Source organism: Pelodiscus sinensis, unplaced genomic scaffold, assembly GCF_049634645.1.
Source record: "Pelodiscus sinensis isolate JC-2024 unplaced genomic scaffold, ASM4963464v1 ctg38, whole genome shotgun sequence".
NCBI lineage: Eukaryota > Metazoa > Chordata > Testudines > Trionychidae > Pelodiscus > Pelodiscus sinensis.
Window position 1 is genome coordinate 3592951 of NW_027465857.1, and position 20029 is coordinate 3612979.

Consider the following 20029-nt stretch of genomic DNA (forward strand, 5'->3'; position numbering starts at 1 on the left):
AGTCAGGGAGTTCCCCTGGCCCAGCAAGCTCCACCCCCCTGCTGGGCATAAAAGCCCAGGAAGCCATTGTTAGGGCTGACCGCCAGAGGGGAAGGGGCTCAGTCCGGAGTGTCTGAACAGCCCCAGCAACAGCGCTGCTCAGTGAGGTCGTCGGGCTGAGATTGACCTACTGAGCAGTTCGCCAAGGACGAAGCAGTGCATCGGTAGTGGTAGGAAGTAGCCCAGGGTGGAGGATTGTCCTCCAGGAGCTCGGTGTGTTCTGGCAGGCATCCCCACTGAGCAGGTAGCAGAGTTAGCTGCTGCCAACAGGGCCCTGGGCTGGGACTCAGTGGAGTGGGAGGGCCCAGGCCCCCCTACTTCCCCACCCCAGAACCCTTCAGTTCCCTTGTTTTTGGGGGAAGCTCACCTGTGAACTAGGCCAGAAGGTTGCCTACACTCAGGGTATGTCTACACTACAAAGTTAATTCGAACTAACAGCCGTTAGTTTGAATTAACTTTAATAGGCGCTACACATGCAAACTGCTAGTTCGAACTTAATTCGAACTAGCGGAGCGCTTAATTCGAACTAGGTAAACCTCATTCTACGCGGACTAAGCCTAGTTCAAATTAAGTAGTTTGAATTAAGGGCTGTGTAGCCACTTAATTCGAACTAGTGGGAGGCTAGCCCTCCCCAGGTTTCCCTGGTGGCCACTCTGGGCACCACCAGGGAAATTCTTCTGCCCCCCTCCCGGCCCTGGAGCCCTTAAAGGGGCACAGGCTGGCTACGGTGCCCGTGCCAGGTGCAAGCCTGCCAGCACCCAGCCAGCAGACCCTGCACCTGGCACGGCACGAGCCAGCCACCTGCTGCCACCCAGCCCTCTGCCTCTTCCCGGGACCAGGCTGGCGGCTCCCAGGAGCCTACCTGGGGCTGAAAGAGGCAGGCACCCGCCTGGTCTAGTGCGGAGATCGTGGACCTCATCCAGGTTTGGGGGGAGGCATCCAACGTCCACGACCTCTGCACTAGGCACAGGAAAGTGGTCGTCAAGGGCAGGATAGCTGCCAGCCTAGCCACCAAAGGCCACATGTATACCCAGGAGCAGGTTTGCATGAAAATCAAGGTGGTCCAGTGAGACCCCTGACCCTGAGCCCTGAGCTTAGAACATAAGAATGGCCGTACTGGGTCAGACCAAAGGTCCATCTAGCCCAGTAGCCTGTCTGCCGAGAGCGGCCAACACTAGGTAACCTGGAGGGGATGGACCAAAGACAATGACCAAGCCATTTGTCTCCTGCCATCCATCTCCAGCCTTCCACAAACAGAGGCCAGGAACACCATTTCTACCCCCTGGCTAATACCACTCCATGGACTCAACCTGGGAGCCTGCAGCAAGTGCAGCTGGGCTGATGGCCGAGTGCTGTGATGTGCCAAGGTTGGGCACTCAGGGCACTCCAAGTCAGGACTGCTTTGCTGTCCCTCATCGAGGTAGACAAGCAAGCGGGCAACCCTGAGAACTGTCTGTCCGGGGTGGGGGTCGGGTCGCTTTAAGCACAGCCCTCGGCTAGCCTGAGACAGCAGCTCCATGCTCTAAGTCCTCCTCTGATGCCCTGCCGGCACTGCTTCCGGCCAGCCTTAACTTCGGTTCAGGGTCCGCTCAATGTGGACGTGCTAGTTCGAATTAGCAAAATGCTAATTCGAACTAGTTTTTAGGTCTAGATGCACTAGTTTGAATTAGCTAAGTTCGAATTAACTAATTTGAATTAAGTTAGTTTGAATTAGTGCTGTAGTGTGGACATACCCTCTGAGAGAAGGGAGTGTGTCGATGACTCGGCCAGAAGGCTGTATGTACCCCAGAAGGGGGAAACTGCACTTTGGGATTGGGCCTAGAAGGCCGTATATACCACTGTAGGGGGAACTACACTTTCAGGTTAGGCCTGGAGAGCCGTATATTACCTAATACAAGGGGCTACACTTTCTGAATGAGCCATAAGGCGGTATATACCTTAAAAGAGGGACATTAGTGATAAACTCAGGTTGGTCCTGCGAAAAAGGAGCCCTAACCCAGACATTGGGGACTTCTAGACGGTTAAGGGGTGGGCAACCCCTTGACAGGGACCCTCCTTCCATCTGGGGCCCTAGGTGGTGGCTGGTGCAGCTCTTGCGGGGTGCTGGGGGTGGTTCACCTCCCCCTGGTTTCCCCCACCCCTGTTTTTCTGCTGCTGCTACTACCACCACTACTGCCCCCTCTCCCAGCCTCAGTTGCTGCAGGGGCCTTTTCCTGTTCTTGGCCCCACTGCTTGCCTCCTCTCACTTTCCTTTTACTCTGCTGGGTCTTGCAGCTGGTGCTGTGGGCCTGCCACTCAAGCGCCTGTGGGCACACTGGTTCCCCTTCCCCCCCAGCAGTGTCTAGCTACCCCTTCTGCTTTTCTTGAACAGGCACCTCCTCACTGCCTGCCTTCCCTGTCAACTGCTTCCCTCCCCTCCCCCTTCTCATGTACCCATGCCCGCCTGTTCTTTTGTTTGGCATCTGAGCCGCCCCTTTTTTTTATTACCCTCCCCACACACACAGTTTCACTTTCCCCATGTTGTTTAAATAATTTACCCCCCTCTTCCCAGTGCAGCTGGAGGAGCCAGTCTTACCATCCTGTGCTGGGAGTTATTCCTTTATCCCCCTTCCTCCTATCTGTATTGCTACCCTCCCATCCTGCTTCCAGCCAAACATGGGGGGGGGGGGGGGGGGAGTGGTGAACCTTCTCCTCCCCCCCCCCCGGCCCCCTCCACTTGCTCCCTCTCCTGGCACTATTGGCCTCTCGCAATTGGCTGTACCTGTCCTTCCCTCCCCACCCATGAATACAGTGGAGGGGCTGTTTTGTGATGCCCCTGCCACCCCTTGCCCACCCCTCCTCACTATCTCTGCAAAGGCCGACCCCTCTGAGGCTGCTGGGCCACCCGCTCATGCAGTGGGGGTGGTGGACATGGACGGGGATTCCAGGACCCCGACAGCTCCTACCACGGCACCTTCCGCCACCAGTGTCACCACTAAGAAGGCCTCCCTGAAGGGCAGGAAGGGCCAAGGGACCAAAAAAGGCAAGAGCTCTGCCCGGAAGGCCAAACCTCCTGTGGGGAGGGCTCACCCCCCCAGCCGCAGCCCCAGTGTTGGCCATGGCTTCCCCTCTTTCCTGTCCCCCTGTTCCTTCCACCATCTCTGGGGATGACGGTGTCCCAGCCCCCAGGGCATACGCCTAGGTAGCTGCCGCCACCACCTGCCGCCTCCCAATGCGCTCAGGCCGCCTCCCGGAATTCCCTCTCTGCCCCTTTCCCACGCTGACCAGGAGGCACAAGATCCGTTGCCTCCTGGTGTCAGCCTCACCCCATGTGGAGACGTATGTGAGGGCGTTGACATGTGTAGTGGGGTCCACGGTGGTGGCAGCCTCTAAGATGTTCGGGAAGGTGGTATTCTTACTGGCGTTGGAGGCCGCCGCTCATGAGGTGGTGGAGAAGGGTTTGACAGTTGGAGAGTCCATGTCCAACTCGAGCCTCTGGAGGACCTGGGCGTACGGGTGGCATTTTTTCCGTTCCTCCCTTTCTACCCAACGCTGCCCTACTGCCTTTCCTCTCCTTGTTGGTCCTAAGTCCCCTTCCTTTGGGTTGCAAAGACCCTACCCTGCACCACGTCCTTTCCTTCTGCCAGCAGGTACAAGTCCAACTACTACCAGCGGGGCGTGGTGGAGAAGCCCTGGAAGGGTCATTTCTGGTGTCCCATCAAGGGGCCCAGTACCGGGTATATTACACGGTGGGGGAGGCCCGGCCCGGCTCGGAGAGACACTTGGGACCCTCGACGCCTGGGAGGGCACTGGCCCTACCATCGCCGGTGGCCCTGATGGTCCGGACCCTGGGGTCACCCCTTCTCCAACCATGACCATAGTCAGTAACGCTCAGGCTCCGCAGGGCCCAGACAAGCATGGGGGTGCCTCTGCCACTGCAAAAAGCATGAAGGCCGGGCCTGCAGAAGAGAGGGCATCAGCGTCAGTGATGGGACTTGAACAGTGCCTACCTTGGGGGGAGTTCTCCCCCTCCCCAGCTGCCCAGCCCCTGTCTTCCCTCGCCTTCTGTGACAGACCAGGCCAGGTCTGAGCACCGCTGAGGGCGTCCGCTCAGGGCGAACTGCTGAAACTCAGGGCTCCTTACAGCCCGACTGGAGACCATCCCCAAATAGGCCACAAACCAGTCACACCGAGCAAAACCTCTCAGACACCCCAGCTTTCCCTGTGCCACATGTGAGGGGTTATAGAACCCAATCTCACTTACCAAGAACAGGTTCTCCCAGTCCTAAAAGACCAGCCACAGTTCCCAGTCAATTTACACTTTGGATCTTACCCACAAGTGCACGCCGATCCGATCCTTTAGAATCTAAAATCTAAATGTTTATTAATAAAAGAAAGAAAAGGCTGAGAGTAAGGCTGTTAAGGAAAATACATTACATGCATCGAATCACCAAGTTCTCGATGAAGGCTCTTAGTAGTTTATAACATCTCTGGGTATGTCTACACTACAACTTTAATTCGAATTAGCACAGTTCGAATAGGTTAATTCGAACTAAGCTAATTCGAATTAGCACATCTAGACTTAAAAACTAATTCAAATTAGTGTTTTGCTAATTCGAACTAGCATGTCCACACTGATTGGACGCTGGGTGGCATTTAAGGCCAGCTGAAACCGGTTCCGGCAGGGCATCAGGTCAGTAGTTGCTTTGTGTGGCTGCTGTCTGAGGCTAGTGCTTAAAGGGACCCCCCTGGACAGCCGGTTCTCAGCTTTTCCGCTTGCTTGCCTACCTCGCCGAGGGACAGCAAAGCGTTTTCCTCTGCACCTGTCTGTGTCGGTGGTTCCCTTTGGGGACGCCGCCGCAGTTGGCAACATGGAGCCAGAGCTCACCCTGGGCATTCTGGTGCAGTTCTTGGACTTGCTGCTGCAAGCCTACCAGCAATGGCTGGAGGCTGCCTGGCACCACCTGGTGCACATCAGCCCCCTGCCTCTCCCCCTGGCCTCCCTGGGGGCCGTGGAGGAGCCGCAGCACTGCCCGGATGCCAGTGTGCCCTGCCGCATCTGCTGTCTGGACACCAGCAGCGACTGGTGGGACTGTATCATCCTGGAGCGCTGGGGAGACAGTGGACCCAGAACTTCAGGATGAAGGACGACACCTTCCTGGAGCTCTGCGAGTGGCTCGCCCCTGCTCTGCAGCGACGGGACACTTGCATGAGGCCCGCCATCCCCCTCCAGAAGCGTGTGGCCATCCCCCTGTGGAAGCGCTCCACGCCAGACAGCTACCGATCCGTCGGGAACCAGTTCGATGTGGGGAGATCCACCGTCGGAGCAGTGCTCACTAGGCCGGGTGGCTGCAAGGAGGGAATGGGCCGCCCCAGAGAAAACGGGGGCGGGGGAGGAGGTGACAGTGCCCCGCATGGGAGGGGTTTGGTCTGTCCCGGCCTTACGATACGCCGCCCGCGGCGGCCAGGATCGCAGCAGGGGTTGCTTTTGGGAGTGGGGCGCAGGGCAGTGCCAGGGAACGAACACTCCCAGCCACCCGGGCACTCCAGTGATTCGCGGTTTGGTGTGTGTCTCTGCAGGTGGTCAAGGCCATCAACCGGGTGCTGCTTCAGAGGGTGGTCCGCCTCTGTGGGGGAAAATCATATAACTCCAATTGTGTCTAGGGGGGGGGGGGGGGGGACTGGAGGAAATCAAAACTCTCTAAAAGAAAACTGCTGTCAGGGTTAAAAGTTTTCCAGACCTCTCTCCCTGTAACAGAGAGAAATCATCTTAACTCTAATCAAGACCCTTACAATGCCTCCTATCTCAACTTCATGGAGACTCCTAGTCTGTCACCATTTGTCATGTAAACCCTTATCTTTGTCACAGTTTGCCTTGTAGACTCCTCCACTCAAGTTCTCATGTGCCTTTGTTTTCTTTAACATATCAAAGTCTCAGCAGAAGAACTCTGAGAGGTTTCTGTTCACACCAGGTGTGCTAGAAGTAAATTTTACAGAACAATCAACAACTAAACTGTCTGAGCATACTGTATAAAGGATCCCTGAACCTGTCTCAAGGCTGCTGCTGCTCACTCTGGTAGCTGTCAGCCTGCATGCATGCATAATAAAGTTTTCCTTCTAGGTTTCTCTCCTGCCTCACTGCTTTGACCTCCAGCCTCAGACCCTTCTGGGGGCTCTGTACCCCAGGGGAGCGAGATTTCCCCAACACCTTGCCAACCCAGATGCCATCATCCGGGGGTTCGGCACCCTCTGCTTCCCTAACTGCAGGGGGGTCATTGACAGGCCGCACATCCCCATCCGTCCCCCAGAACACCAGGCCGCCCACTACATCAACCGCAAGGGGTACTTCTCCGTCCTACTGCAGGCTGTGTGAGACTACCGGGGCCAGTTCACAGACATTAATGGGGGCTGGTCCGGCAAGGCACACGACGCCAGGGTGTTCCGGAACTCCTCCGTGTGCCAGAGGCTGCAGGCCGGGACCTTCTTCCCCGACCGCCACATCAGGGTCGGGGACGTGGACATGCCCGTCTGCCTGGTGGGGGATGCGGCCTACCCCCTACAGCCCTGGCTGATGAAGCCCTACATGGGGCACCTCAACCCCTCCCGGCAGGCCTTCAATGCCAGGCTCACCAGGGCCTGCATCGTGGTGGAGGGGGCCTTCGGACGATTGAAAACATGCTTTAGATGCCTCCTCACCTGCCTCGACCTCGCTGATCGCAATATCCCTCCCGTGGTGGCAGCATGTTGCGTGCTGCACAATTTGTGCAAGCAGAAGTGGGAGGCTTTCCTGCCAGCCTGGATGGCTGGCCACTATGCTCAGCCCCGCACCGCCACCATCCAGGAGGCCCAGTGGGGGGCCGTCCAGATCCGGGAAGCCCTGCGGAAGAGCTTCCAGGTGGAGGAGGAGGACTGAACTCTCCCTGCATGCCCCATTGGGGCCTTCTTCCACCCTCACCTCCTTCCCCTTTCCCCTCCGTAACCCCCGTTCCTGATGTCAAATAAGACACCTGTTTTGCCAACAAAAATCTCTTTATTTTACATAACTGGGCTGGGGGGAAGAGAGGAGTGAAGGTGGGAGAGGGGAGGGGGAAACCTGGGAGGAGGGAGCTGGAAGGGAAGGGAAAGCTCAGGGCTGGGGGTCCTGCTGGCTCTCCCATCTCGCAGCACTGCAGGTGTGGGGGCGTCAGGGGGGAGTGGGTGTGGAGGGTGGGGCAGGAGGGTGCGGAGGAAGCGGGAGGGGGAGCAGGAGTGGGAGGAGGAGCGAGAGCTGGGGCAGCCGCAGTGGCTGGAGCAGGAGGAGGCAGGAACCTGTCCACCAGAGTCTGGAGGTGGCCTCTGATGGCACGGCCCTGCTCCTCCAAGCTCTGCTGCCGCAGCCGCAGCCCCTCCCTGACCCAGTGCTCCTGGGTGCAGAGCTGGTGCTCCACTAGCCGCAGGCGGTAGTCCTCCAAGTTCCTGGTGCGCCTGCTGGCCCAGGTGCAGGTGGCTGGTGCAGGCGGGGTGGTGTGCCCTGCGATCCCAGGTGCTGCAGCTGTGGTGAAACAAGAGCAGTGGTCAGTTCTCCCTGGGGAGACGGTGGGTGAAACCCAACCCCCCTCTGCAAGGCGAGGTCGGCGTGTGGGGAACGGGCCAGGACCCCTGCCTGACACCCAGCTGCTGCTCCACGGTGGGCAAGGCCCAGGCACAGGGTCCCTAGGCTCCCTCTTCCTCCCCCCCCCCCCCCCATACTCATAAGGGGAGCATGATGGCACTCACATGTGGAGCTCTCCTCAGCCTCAGATGACACAGCCGATGTGCTCTGTGGGATGCCTTGGGGGTCCTGGGCAGGCTCCCGGCGTCCTCCTTCTCCTCCTCGGTGTCTGGGACGGGTCCCTCTGCCGCGGGGTCGATCACCACCCGGGGGGCATGGATGGCATGAGCCCCCAGGATGCGGTCCAGGGCCTCAAAGTGGGGGCAGGCCTCCAGGTCGGCCCCTGGCTGGGAGGCCCTGGAGTAGGACGGCCGCAGGTCCTTGACCTTGCAGCGGACCTATTCCCAAGTCCGCATGTGGCCTCTGGTGGCCAGGCTGGCAGCCATGCGGCTGTAGACGGCCGCGTTCCTGTGGCTAGTGCGGAGATCATGGACTTTGGAGGCTTCCCCCCAAACCTGGATGAGGTCCACAATCTCCGCACTAGACCAGGCGGGCGCCCGCCTCTTGCAGCCCCAGGCAGGCTCCTGTGAGCCACCAGCCTGGTCCTGGGAAGAGGGGGAGGGCTGGGTGGCAGCGGGTGGCTGGCTCATGCAGTGCCAGGTGCAGGGTCTGCTGGCTGGGTGCTGGCAGGCTTGCAACTGGCACAAGCAGTGTAGCCAGACCGTGGCCCTTTAAGGGCTCCGGGGCCGGGAGGGGGGCAGAAGAGTTTTCCTGGCTTGGCCCAGAGTGGCCACCAGGGCAAGCTGGGAAGCCTTAGCCTCCCACTAGTTCGAATTAAGGGCTGTGTAGCCACTTAATTCGAACTACTTAATTCGAACTAGGCGTTAGTCCTCGTAGAATGAGGTTTACCTAGTTCTAATGAAGCGCTCCGCTAGTTCGAATTAAGTTTGAACTAGCGGTTTGTATGTATAGATGCTATGAAAGTTAATTTGAACTAACGGCTGTTAGTTCGAATTAACTTTGTAGTGTAGACATACCCTCTGCTATCTTAAGTCTGGTGTACATCGTATGTCAGGATGGGCCCACGATTCTTCCCAGCTCACTGTTCCTCGCAAGGCTGCATCTGGACTCAGTAGCAAAATTGAAGGCAAGCGAATCTCAGACAGTGAATCTTCCAGCATCAGAGTACATATTTATAACTCCACATATAGATATCACACAAGTACAAGAGTAATATACATAAAATCAGTAGAACATAAGCTTTCATTTGACATCTCACATGGCCCCCTTTGTACAGACTTTTGGGGCAACCCCCCCCCCCCCCATGTGTGCAGCAATGATCTTTAAAATCCAATAACGTGACCCTCCCACCGCTGCCCTCATCCCCTGGCTCTTCCCCAATTTAAGTCCAGCCCTCCTCTTCTGAGGGCTGGGAGCTTGTCATGGGGAGGTGCCGCAAGTGTGCCAGCCCTCCCTCTGAGCCCCCGGATGCTTCCCAGCACCATGGGGTGGCTGAGGTGACCGTGGACTTCTTGGAAGACATCTGTGGCTCCAAGAACCAAGTGGCTCTCACCCTTCAGTGCTAGGGAGATTTCCATCTTGTCCTCCAGACCGTAAGGGCCATTTTGGGGGAACGGTAAAGGGACTAGGCAGTGGGGGGCTACCAGTGGGCCCATGGCTTCCATGATGCCCTGCTCACGTTTGCACATGGTCACAGTTCGCTGCGGGGCCCAATGGGGATTGCCAGTGAGGATCTTCCCCAGCCCTTTCAATGCCGCTGTTCATTCTTGCCCCTCTGAACATCAGGGGCTGTAGGCTGGGTCTCTGCAGGTGTCATGTACTCTCCTTCCTTCGGCAGGGGGTTATTCTGTCATCTTCCTGCAGTAGACCCACACTGCTCCAGCTGCCAGCTAGCTTCGGCGGCTGGAGACGGGGAACAGGGTCTACTTCAGCCACCTGTCAGCCCGTCAAACTGGGGAGGCGACCCTGTTCTCCCCAAACTTGCAGCCTAAGGTGCTGGGGACTGCGGAGGTGGTGCAGGGTAGCTTGCTGCACCTCCGGGTTCAGGTGGAGGAGCTTACAATAAATCTCATCAACGTCTATGCCCTGACATCCAGTCCGGAGAGGCTCCGCTTCTTCCAGCGGGCGTCTGCCTTCCTTGGCTCTGGATCCTCGCGAGTGCCTGGTCCTGGGTGCGGATTTCAACTGCACCCTCGTGGAACGGGACCGCACAGGGACAGAGCAGTGCCAGGCCGATGCAGTTGTCCTCAGGGAGATAATAGACCAACACTCCCTGGTGGAAGTATGGCGTGACCACCACCCGGACGAGGATATGGCGTTCACCTTTGTCCAGGTGGAGGGTCAACCGTCTTTTTACTCCCGCTGGGACTGCATCTCTCTTCCCCCCCGCCAATCTTTCTTGGGCCCACCCCTCCAGCATCCAGCCAGACCCGTTCTCTGACCACCACTTGGTGGCCGTGATGGCCTCTCTTTCCTCCGAGAGGCTGGGGCTGGCCTACTGGCATTTCAACAATAGCTTGCTGGAGAATGTGGGCTTCGTAGCGTCTTTTCGGGAGTTCTGTCTGGCCTGGCGGGGGCAGCAGCTTGCCTTTCCCTCGGCACGACGGTGGTGGGACGTGGGGAAGGTGTGCGCCTGGCTCTTCTGCCGTGACTACTCTTGGGGCGCCAGCTGGAAGAGGAATGTAGCAATAGAGCGGCCAGAGCAGGAGGTCTTAAAGCTTGATAGACGCCTGGCATCTTACCCCAAAGATCCACCCCTCCACAAGACGTGTTTGGTTACGGTGGGTGAAACCCACTCCTCGTGGAGTGTTTGGTCAGGCTCAACTGGACCCTGACCGAGCCGGTCTGCTACAGGTGGAGAGTACATCAGGGGTGTCTGCTGTCAGGCCAGCTGTACGCTCTGGCGATCGAGCCCTTCCTCCGTCTCCTCTGCTGGAGGTTGACGGTGTTGGTGCTCCGAGAGCCAGGTGGCAGGCAGGCTCCATCCCACCTGCGCTTCAGGCCATCAGGTGGAGCGTGGGCCCTCTGCTGTCTGGGCATTTATTTATCCGCCACGCATCCCTCTCCGCCAGAGAACTGGCAGGGTTTGGAGGCCATGGTGGGTGAGCGGCTATGGAGATGGACAGGACTGCTCCAGCGTCTCTCCCTCCATGGGAGGGCTCTGGTGTTAAATCAGCTGGTCCTGTCCATGCTCTGGCACCGGCTCAACATCCTGACCCTGGCCCCAGAGGTCCTGGCCAAGCTCCAGAGGACAGCTCTGGAGTTCTTTCGGCCAGGACTGCACTGGGTCTCTGCAGGGGTTCTGTCTCTTCCCCGGGCGTGGGGGGCAGGGCCTGGTCTGCGTGTGCAGTCAGGTCCGGGCCTTCTGCCTCCAGGCTCTGTAGAGTCTCCTCTTTAATTCAGGTAGTCCAGCATGGAGCACTTCGGCATGTGCCTTCCTCCACCGCCTTTGAGGGCTCCGCTATGACCGGCAGCTCTTTTTTATCCACCCGAGGGGTCTTCCGTGAGACCTCTCAGAGCTGCCGGAATTCTACCAGGACCTCCTCCAGACCTGGAAGCTGTTCTCAGCAACTAGGGCTGTTGTGGCCACCAAGGGAGCAGACCTCCTCGCGGAGCCCCTGCTCCACAATCCAGCCTTGTGTGTGCAGGTGGCGGAGTCTCCCTCGGTGCGCCGGAGGCTGATCCTGGCAGAAACCACTAAGATCGGAGACCTCCTGGATTACGACAGGGGGGACTGGGTGGATCCCCGAGTGCTCGCTCAGTGCATGGGGCTCTCCATGGAGGTGAAGGCAGCTTTGCTGCAGCCAATTATTAGTCCTTCTCAAACCTGCCAGGGCTTTAAAAGGTTGATATGGTATATTTGCTTTTTTCGCCAGTGGTCTGGCTGAAGGATCTCTTATGTCACCAGGCCAAGATGGCGAATTACCTCATAGGGCCCTCACCAGCGGGAGAGGAGCTTGGACTCCTCGGACACCTCGAGGTTGCCAACCGTACAATAGTTCAAAAGGGGAAAAAGGGGGTTGAGGACTGGGGTACCTCGCAAATGGCTATGAGCAAAGGCGGGAGCATCTGGTTCCACTGCCACAACTCTTCTGGAGGAAACCTACGTAGCATGTCCTTCAGTGTCCGATTAAATCGCTCCATGAGCCCATCCGTTTGCAGAGGTGCAGACTTACTGCAGGAGCTTGGATGTGAAATTCGTTTCCTGGTCTGTCAGGAGTTCCTGTGGGAGTCCTACCCAGGCAAATATCTTCACCATCTCTGCTGTGATGGTTCAAGCATGAGTATTGCGGAGGCTAACTGCTTCAGGAAACCAGGTCACAATCTAAACCAGGATATACTTAAAGCTGGCTACAATCTTTGGGAGGGGGCCCCACCAGATCCATGGCCACCCGCTCAATGGGGGTGTGTAGTGGGTCGGCGTGGCCATGCACTGACCACGAGGGGGAACCGCCCCTCCCAGAGCCTTGGTGGACAGCATCTGGCCCCAATGAGACACCTGACCAGAAGCCAGGGGGAGGGGCCAGAAGCTTCCCCTCTGCGTGGGCTGGAGGAGTCGGACCCTGGAGCAGCAGAGGACTGGCCTGGGCCGTCGGGCCCACAACTCCCAGATGACCTGGACGGACTATTTACCTGGCCAGAGCTGCCAAAGCGACGAGGCCCGGCCCGGAACCCGGGTACAGCCCCCAGGGGAGTTTGGAAGGAGCCCAGGGAAAGCCGACCACCTGTTGGCTGAGCCAAAGTTGGATCAGCCCATTGCAGAGCGAATCCCCGCTGACCCAGCAGCGGACTGCTCTGCTGCTCCCAGGGCCCTGGGCTGGGACGCAGTGGAGTGGGCAGGCCTGTGTCCGTCCCCGCCACCCCACTCTCGGGTGGCAGTCTCCCCCCTTGGCTGTCCCTGGATTGCAGCCTATACCCACTGCTGCCATGCCCTGAGCAAGGGCTTGGTCCCAGAATTGACTATTTACTCGCTTCCCCACCCTGAACTAAGGATGGGCTTTTGGGATGGTTTACCTGCCACCCCACCCTGACCTAAGGCCGGGCTCTAGACCCTCGGTTGCAGCCCGCCCAGTGAGAGGGCCTGCGCTTTAGACCACTTCCACCGCTAATTCCCCGACAGACGACACAACAGGTAGTGGGTTGGAGTGGCCGCCCACTGCCCACGAGAGGGAGCCGCCCCTCCTGGAGGCAACTGGCCTACAGTGTGCCAATCACCGGAAGGGGAACCGGGGGGGCCTTCGGTACTCATGAGCCTGTGGAGAGCTGACATGCGGGGCATGAATTGCAATAATTCTGAACCTCCTGGTAAATCCCCAGCCAAAACAACCACAAGACTCTCGCAAGGTCTTTCCGTGCCCCAGGCGTCTGGCTGCCGGGATGCTGTGTGCAAACTGGAGAACTGCCCTCCGGTGCGGACGGGGCACAACAAGCTGAGTCCGCTCCTCCTGGGTCCGGGGGTCTTTGTCAAAGCAATACAGATGACCTGAGACCAACTCAAATCGGGGCTACCGGAGTGCCCACTGGGAGTCTCTTGCCACCCCATTGACCCGTGCCACTTCTTCAAAGGCCCGCATCAACGTGGGACCTTCCTGCTGGTCCCAGCTGAAATCGGTGCTGGGGTCCAGTACTGAGGACCCAGGTCCTGCTTGAGGGAGTGGTGGAGGCAGGGTCTGTGCTGCCGACTCTGCCCTGCTTGGCTCCTCTTGTCTGGCCGTGGGCCTCCCGGGGGTTTTTCCCTGCTATCCACGGAGTCTCCCTCAAAAGCGTTCTGTACTTCAGGTCCCTCCAGGCAGACCTCCCGCAACAGTTCTCTGAAGTTGGGCCAGTCATGTCCAAGGATAATGGGATAGGCCAAGCTGGGGGCCACAACGACTGCAACTTCCTCCATTACTCCTTTCACTGTCATAGGTACCCGTACCTGGGGATAAGTCTGGACATCTCCATAAATAAATTGGAGTCTCACTTCCCCCTCTATTGATCGGGGATCTGGGGAGACCTGCTGCTGGATGAGGGTCTGTCCATACCCTGAATCAATGAGAGCGGTCCAGTTCTGTGACCCAACTTTAACCAAAGTTGTCAGCTTAAGGGGGGGACCAGGGCCAGGCACGGGATTCCCCAGCACAGACTTGCCCAAAGTTACAGTCCACGTTGCTGCAGTCCCAATGCAAGTGTCCATACTGGCTGTAGGAGAAGCAGGGTCCCACTTCGGCCCACACTGGTTGGAGGTACTCATGCGAAGGCCTGTGTCCGCTGCCTTGGTTTCTCCCAGGGTCTATATCTGAGGCCTCTGGGCATGGAACCCTCCCTGGCCAACCCATGGCTTCAGGCTCAGCCCCTTACACTCCTCTCAGTGGGTCCAGCTTTCACACCTGCTGTTATAAGTGCCTGTTTGGGGTCAGGGTTCACTCTCTGCATCTCCGGACCCAGAGAGGCTTCTGCAGCCAAAAAGTCCTCCATCAGGGTGACTGCATTACTTAGAGCCGTGAGACGGTGGTAGAGTACCCAGGCCCAGCCGCAGGGAGGTAAGATATGCACAAATTGCTCAAGGGCTATCTCCTCCACCAAGTCCTGCACAACAAGCTAGGTCCCGAATTCCATGGGCAGTGGCCCAGGGGCAGGCCCCAGGCACGTAGGTGGTCATCCTCAGGGGACGTTGGAAGGTATCCGGTGTTATGTCCGGAGAATCCAAAACAGCTGCCTTTACTTGCACATAGTCTCGGGCCGCGGCAATGGGAAGGCCTCTATAGGCATCTGGGCAAGGCCACCCAGGTAGGGTGCGACTGACGGCCCACTGCCCCTTGGGCCATCCAGCGACAGTGGCAACCCTTTCAAAAGTTTCCAGAAAAGCTTCTGGGTCACCCTCGAGCCCCATCTTGGAGAGCTGGATTGGCGGCAAAGCAGCTGGCCGTTCCCGGTCATCCTCCACGGGAGGGTTCACAGGTAGGGGAACTAAAGCTACTAGCTGCTGTTGCTGCTAGGCAGTCAATTGCTGGAGCAGCTGCTCCTGTTGAGTAGCCAGCTGTTGCAGTAATTGCTCTTGCTGCTGCTGGTTTTCGACCAGGAACTTGATGAGCTGCTCCATGGTTCTGCAGTTAGCAGTTCCCTAAGTCAAAAGCTCCTGACTTTCAAAAAGCCCCTCACGTCAGGGGGTGGGCCACTGCCCACATTCTCCACCATGTGTAGATGTTGCAGCTTAGTCCTAGGCCCCTGACCTGTACTCTGGGCCCGGGAAAAAGAGGGACCTCTAATTGCTTCTTTACGGGCCGGAGCACAGGTCAGGGGCCCAGGACTAAGCCGCAACATCTACAGGTACTATATAAACAGAAGAAAAAGTCCTAAAAAAAGAGCATCATAAAAACTGAAGGATATGCACGGTGGTTAACGTTGAAGATGGTACCTTAACTTTTGCATTTCCCAACATACATTCATGACATTTTAACATTACACAAACACTTTTTGCATTTTTAGTATATGGTTCACTATAAGCATAACGTTATTTTGCTTAAGCTGGTAACTTCTCTGCCATATGAACAAGGAAAATTAATAAAAGCTGATTTGATTTTATGTAGTATCAGCTTTGCATTTGTTAATTGCAGTTCGCTATCAGTTCTCACACACCATTAATTGAACACCCATGCATTGTCTGAGTAAATGATGTACACATTTAATGTGCTAAATAGGACTCTAATCCTGCAAACACTTACATCCATGTTTAGGTGTGTGCTAGAACTTGGGCCTAAGGTATTAAAAGTATGCATTTTAAAAACATTTCTTTAAAAATGTTAGTGAAATTTATTTCCTCCCTCCCAATTTTTCTTTCTGCTTAAAAGCATACTGTACTCAATTGTCACTATTCTTTTTCCATACATGTGCAGAATAAAATTTTCTGTGTGCAACGAGGCATGTGTGAATTTGCACCACTAGTAGAAACAAAAACCTAGCAGCGGGTGCTCTGCTAATCAACAGGGCCACATCTGAATCTCTCCTGAGTGGCTGCACAAACGCACAGCTTATGGGGCACACAGCATGTATTAGTTAAAACTAATCCTTCTGTAGTTTTTTTTAATGCCATAAACAAAGGACATTGGAATAGTGTCTTTTTCACATGAAAACACTACAATCAAACTAAGACTTCATACGTGTGTATAGGTTACAGCATTTAAAGCTGCTTTTGAAGCTTCAGTAACAAAGCAGCTGAAGACAGTAGTGACATGTTTAATAATGTTTGATACGTTTTCCATCAGGTTTCACTGCCTTCATTTTGCAGATGCAAACAGTTTTTTGCTCTAAGTTTTGTTGCACCATGTATTGTGTCTGTTATCTCAAGTGTCTCCAAGCCACTGGGTGCTAACTTGTCTTTCTTCCTTTTTGGAAGGTTTAGTTTCTTCTCTCGTGATAAAAAAAAAAAAAAAAAAAAAATCCATGCAGGCGACACAGAAAAACGTTCACTTCCAGGAGTCTACTGGCGAATGGGCAGATTCAAACGAGGATGACTCCTACTGTCACGATCTGAACCTCCCCTCAGATTTACAGCTGTGTCATCATTGGGGTTAAAGGCATAAGCCTCCCCACACCCCGAGTGCTCCCCTCTTCCCGTGTCCCAGTTTTTCTCTTTTTAACCAGTCTCAACACTACCAGTCGTTGGCTATACCAGGTAACCTCACCAGTAGGGCTTCTGCCTAAGGTACCGCCTGACGGAAGGGAGGGGGACCTGGGCCCTCCCTCACTCCAGGTCCCGACCCAGGACCCTAAGGACAGGGACGTACCTCCCTGTCCGGTTGGTGGGGCAGCCGCCGTAACTCACCAACCCTCAAGCGACCTCATGGCTCCAACGCTCAGTCCTGGGTCACTTCCTTCCATCACGTCTCTCCTCTGGGCCAGTCTCCAGGTGACCCTCCGGCCTTTCCTGCTCGGATCGCCTGCTGCCTCTCCTCCTGCTGCCGTCCGCCTCACTCTCCCTTCGCTCCCCACGTCTGATTCCCTTATAAGGAATAAGGGATCTTTCGGAAAAGGCTTTATTTTCCGAAAGATCCATGCCTAGACTGGTGCTTTTTTTCCCGGCAAAGCTCCGAGCTGGAAAAAAGCGGCAGCCATTTTTATGCAAATGAAGCGGGGGGATTTAAATCCCTGCTTCATTTGCGATTGCGATGTGTCTAATTTGCATCCCTTTTACGGAAAAGGGATGCAGTCTAGACACAGCCCTGCAGTGTAGACAAAGCCTTAGAGACTGACAAAACACTCCCACTGACTCCATTGCTGGGGCGGGGGGGGGGGCCGCACGGGGGGAGTTGTCTTCTAAGTCATTTCATTACTGATGATTTGTAAGTGAGTCTCTGAAGCTTTGTAATTGTTTCAGCTGTATTGCCTTTTAAACTCTGCAACTCATTGTAATCTTAAACCTTGCAGCTTTGTAACTCTCAGCAACTTTGCTTTATAAATTCAGAAACTTACTGTAAACTTGGTGATTGTTGAGCCGTGCAACTTTGTAACTTTCAGCTACCTTGCATGTAACGTGCTCTAAACTGCATTCTCTCCTGAGATATGAGTGTGTGTGAGTCATCAGACCAATCAAGGCTGAAGCAAACAAAGGAGACATTGCTGCTCTGCTGGATCAAGGGAAGTCTGGACATGCTCCCTGGTGAGGAACGTGGATGAGTCACAGGAGTTGTACAAAGGCAATAAAGGGAGAGAGCACGAGGCAGAAACCCTCTTTCTGAGAAGCTCCTCTTTCTGCAACCAGTTTCTTTCCTGACCAGTTCCCCAGCCATGATGAGCAGACAGACCCTCCAGGTGCAATATACTGTAACCCCCTTTTCCCTCCCCGGGTTACTGGGGAGCAGGTCACACTCACAGGTGTGCCTGGGCGCCAGATGTTTTAACCTAAAAGAGATCCTGAGCACCCCAGTGGTGATGGGGTTTAGTTGGGGAAAGCCCTATCCACCCCCCTTGCTGCAGTCCCTTGCTGGCAATGAATGTAAACTGGCGGTGCCTCCACCTGGCTGGCCTTGTACACACACTGGTGCCTTGAGAGCCTCCAGGAATATACTCATTCCAACATAAAGCTGGATCTAATAGAATACTTTAAAATAAACAATCTTTAAAATAAACAATCTTTACTTAACTTAAATAAACAGGGATTAACAGAATAGCAAGGAATAGCATTAACAAAACACATAACAGTAACTGAAGCTTATATAGCTAGACAACAGTGACCCCACCCCAGAGTGTGCACACCCCTAGACTCAGTCCCAGACACTTGCTTGTGTTGGCGCACTGATGTTGCAGCTGTACTGAGGATTTGGTCCAGGCTAAACAGCAGCTCTGTCCCAGGCAGCACTCTTCCAGCAAGGCCCAAACTTACTGCCTCATGCTGTGCCTATAGGAAGCAGCCTGCTAACTCCCAGTTCCAACAGGCATCTAGTAGCTGCACTCCAACAGCCCCTGCACTGGGTCAGTGTCCTTGGCAGCAGCCTGGCTCCCCTCTGGTTCCAAACTCCAAGGCAGAGTCCCAGACTGCTAGGCCCCTTTCTTCAAGCACATGGAGAGAGCACCCCTCTCTCCCCCTAGAGTCCTCCCTTCCTGTTTTTTTCCAAGGGCTCATGGGAATTGTAGTCTGGATTGTAGCACACAGGGTCTTTTCAGAATAAACCAGAGGCCCCTTTAGTAAGGGGCCTACAATACCTTGGCCCCTTCTGCAACCCATATGCCTGTGTGAGTGCCTGAGGGCGGGAATGAATGTGAGTGTGAGTGTGAGTGTGAGTGTGAGTGTGAGTGTGAGTGTGAGTGTGAGTGTGAGTGTGAGTGTGAGTGATAGCTGGTTCCCCTTTAGTTTAAACCTTTACTGGCAGCTCATCATTTATTTGCTTGGCACACAATGACTTTTTTCCAAGCTGTACTTTTCCAAAAGGATTCCTCAGTGTTCACTTACGGTACGTCTAGACTACAGGGTTTTGACGACGGAAGTTTTGTCGACAGATACTGTCGACAAAACTTCTGTCGACATAAAACTGAATGTGTCTAGACGCTCTGTCGACAAAGCAAGTTGCTTTGTCGACAAAACCCTGTAGTCTAGACACAACCCTACAGGCAATAAAACCTTCTGTCGACAGAAGGTGTTATGCATCGTAAAATGAGGTTTACCAGCGTCGACAAAACTGCTGAGTTCTGTCGACGTTATGTCGATAGAACTCAGCGGTAGTATAGACACAGGTATAGTTTTGTTGACAAAAGTCCACTTTTGTCGACAAAACTCAGTAGTCTAGACACACCCGTAGTGACTGCTCTCTGAAATCAGAATCCAAGCTCTGTAGTAATGGTTATCAGAATAACAAGTCTGTTTGATTCTTGCATTAACAGTAGCACAAGCTTCTTTAAACAAACAAACAAAAAAATCCTGTGCCCTTATTAGAGGTTTATTTGCATTGTACACCTACTGGCAAAGACTCTGGAACTATGTTTGTTACAACTTGGGGGTGGGAAGGGGATTTTTTTCCTTCTGTTACAACACTTTAAAGAGAGAGAGAGTTTGCAGCATATACACTATTTCCAGGGCCAATCCTACCACAGCTGTGTCCTGTCACATTCACAGGTTGCAGAGAAACTATTAGGAACTTCCAAATATAAAAATAGAGAAGTTGGAGCAGCTGTGAGGGGACTGTGATTCTATATACCCTCTTGCTCTTTATAATGCTCAAGGTAAGCAGATACTGATGTACAAGGTGTGGGGTGGCTTGCATTTTGCTCGGAGTTATGCAGTACTAATAGAAAATGAAGTGCTCACATTGAGGAATTCTAAATACTCTGCATTTGTTTTCTTCTTTGTACCTTACCCTCTCCACCTCCCTCTATCTGTAGCAGAAGACTTCTGCCATACAGGAAATAGCTCTCTTTCCTACAAAAGACTTTGAACAAAGCTCCAGGCACCATTTACACAAGTTCTTATTCCCTAGCCATTTTAAACACAAGTATAGAGAAGGTTTTTAAAACAACGCTGTAGCGGGGTTTCCGCTCCACCACAGCGCCCCTGCCGTCTGCTCGGGGAATTATATCTGCCGGCAGGTGGCACGGTCTCTTCGGGACACTGCCCTCCGGCGATGTCCACAATAGCCTGAGCTTTTCCCCCTTCCGGGGGGTGGTTCGTTATAGGCCAGCCGGCCTTTAGGAGGCGGATCCTCCGCCTTGGTACACTGGATGGCTAGTCCGTCCTATGGCCCTACCGTGCCTTAGAGTAGTCCGAGCCCTGGCCCTTTAAAAGGTCCGGTCCGGGTGCTGGCCGGGTGCCAAAACCCTTATACGGATGCCCAGGCCCTCGAGCAGGGCAGGGCAGCAACTGGCGGCCAGGCCCCAACGCAAGGCGGGGCC

At 55.1% G+C, this 20029-nt stretch overlaps 1 long non-coding RNA gene across 1 annotated transcript; it reads right to left on the minus strand.

Annotated features, from left to right (window-relative positions):
- Window positions 1-7037: 7037 nt before the first annotated feature.
- LOC142823913 (uncharacterized) lies at window positions 7038-18425 on the minus strand. Its single transcript, XR_012898977.1, has 3 exons — window positions 16435-18425; window positions 8686-8771; window positions 7038-7549 (listed from the first exon to the last, which is right to left on the minus strand). It is a non-coding gene; the product is annotated as an uncharacterized LOC142823913 (long non-coding RNA).
- Between the last annotated feature and the right edge of the window lie 1604 nt (window positions 18426-20029).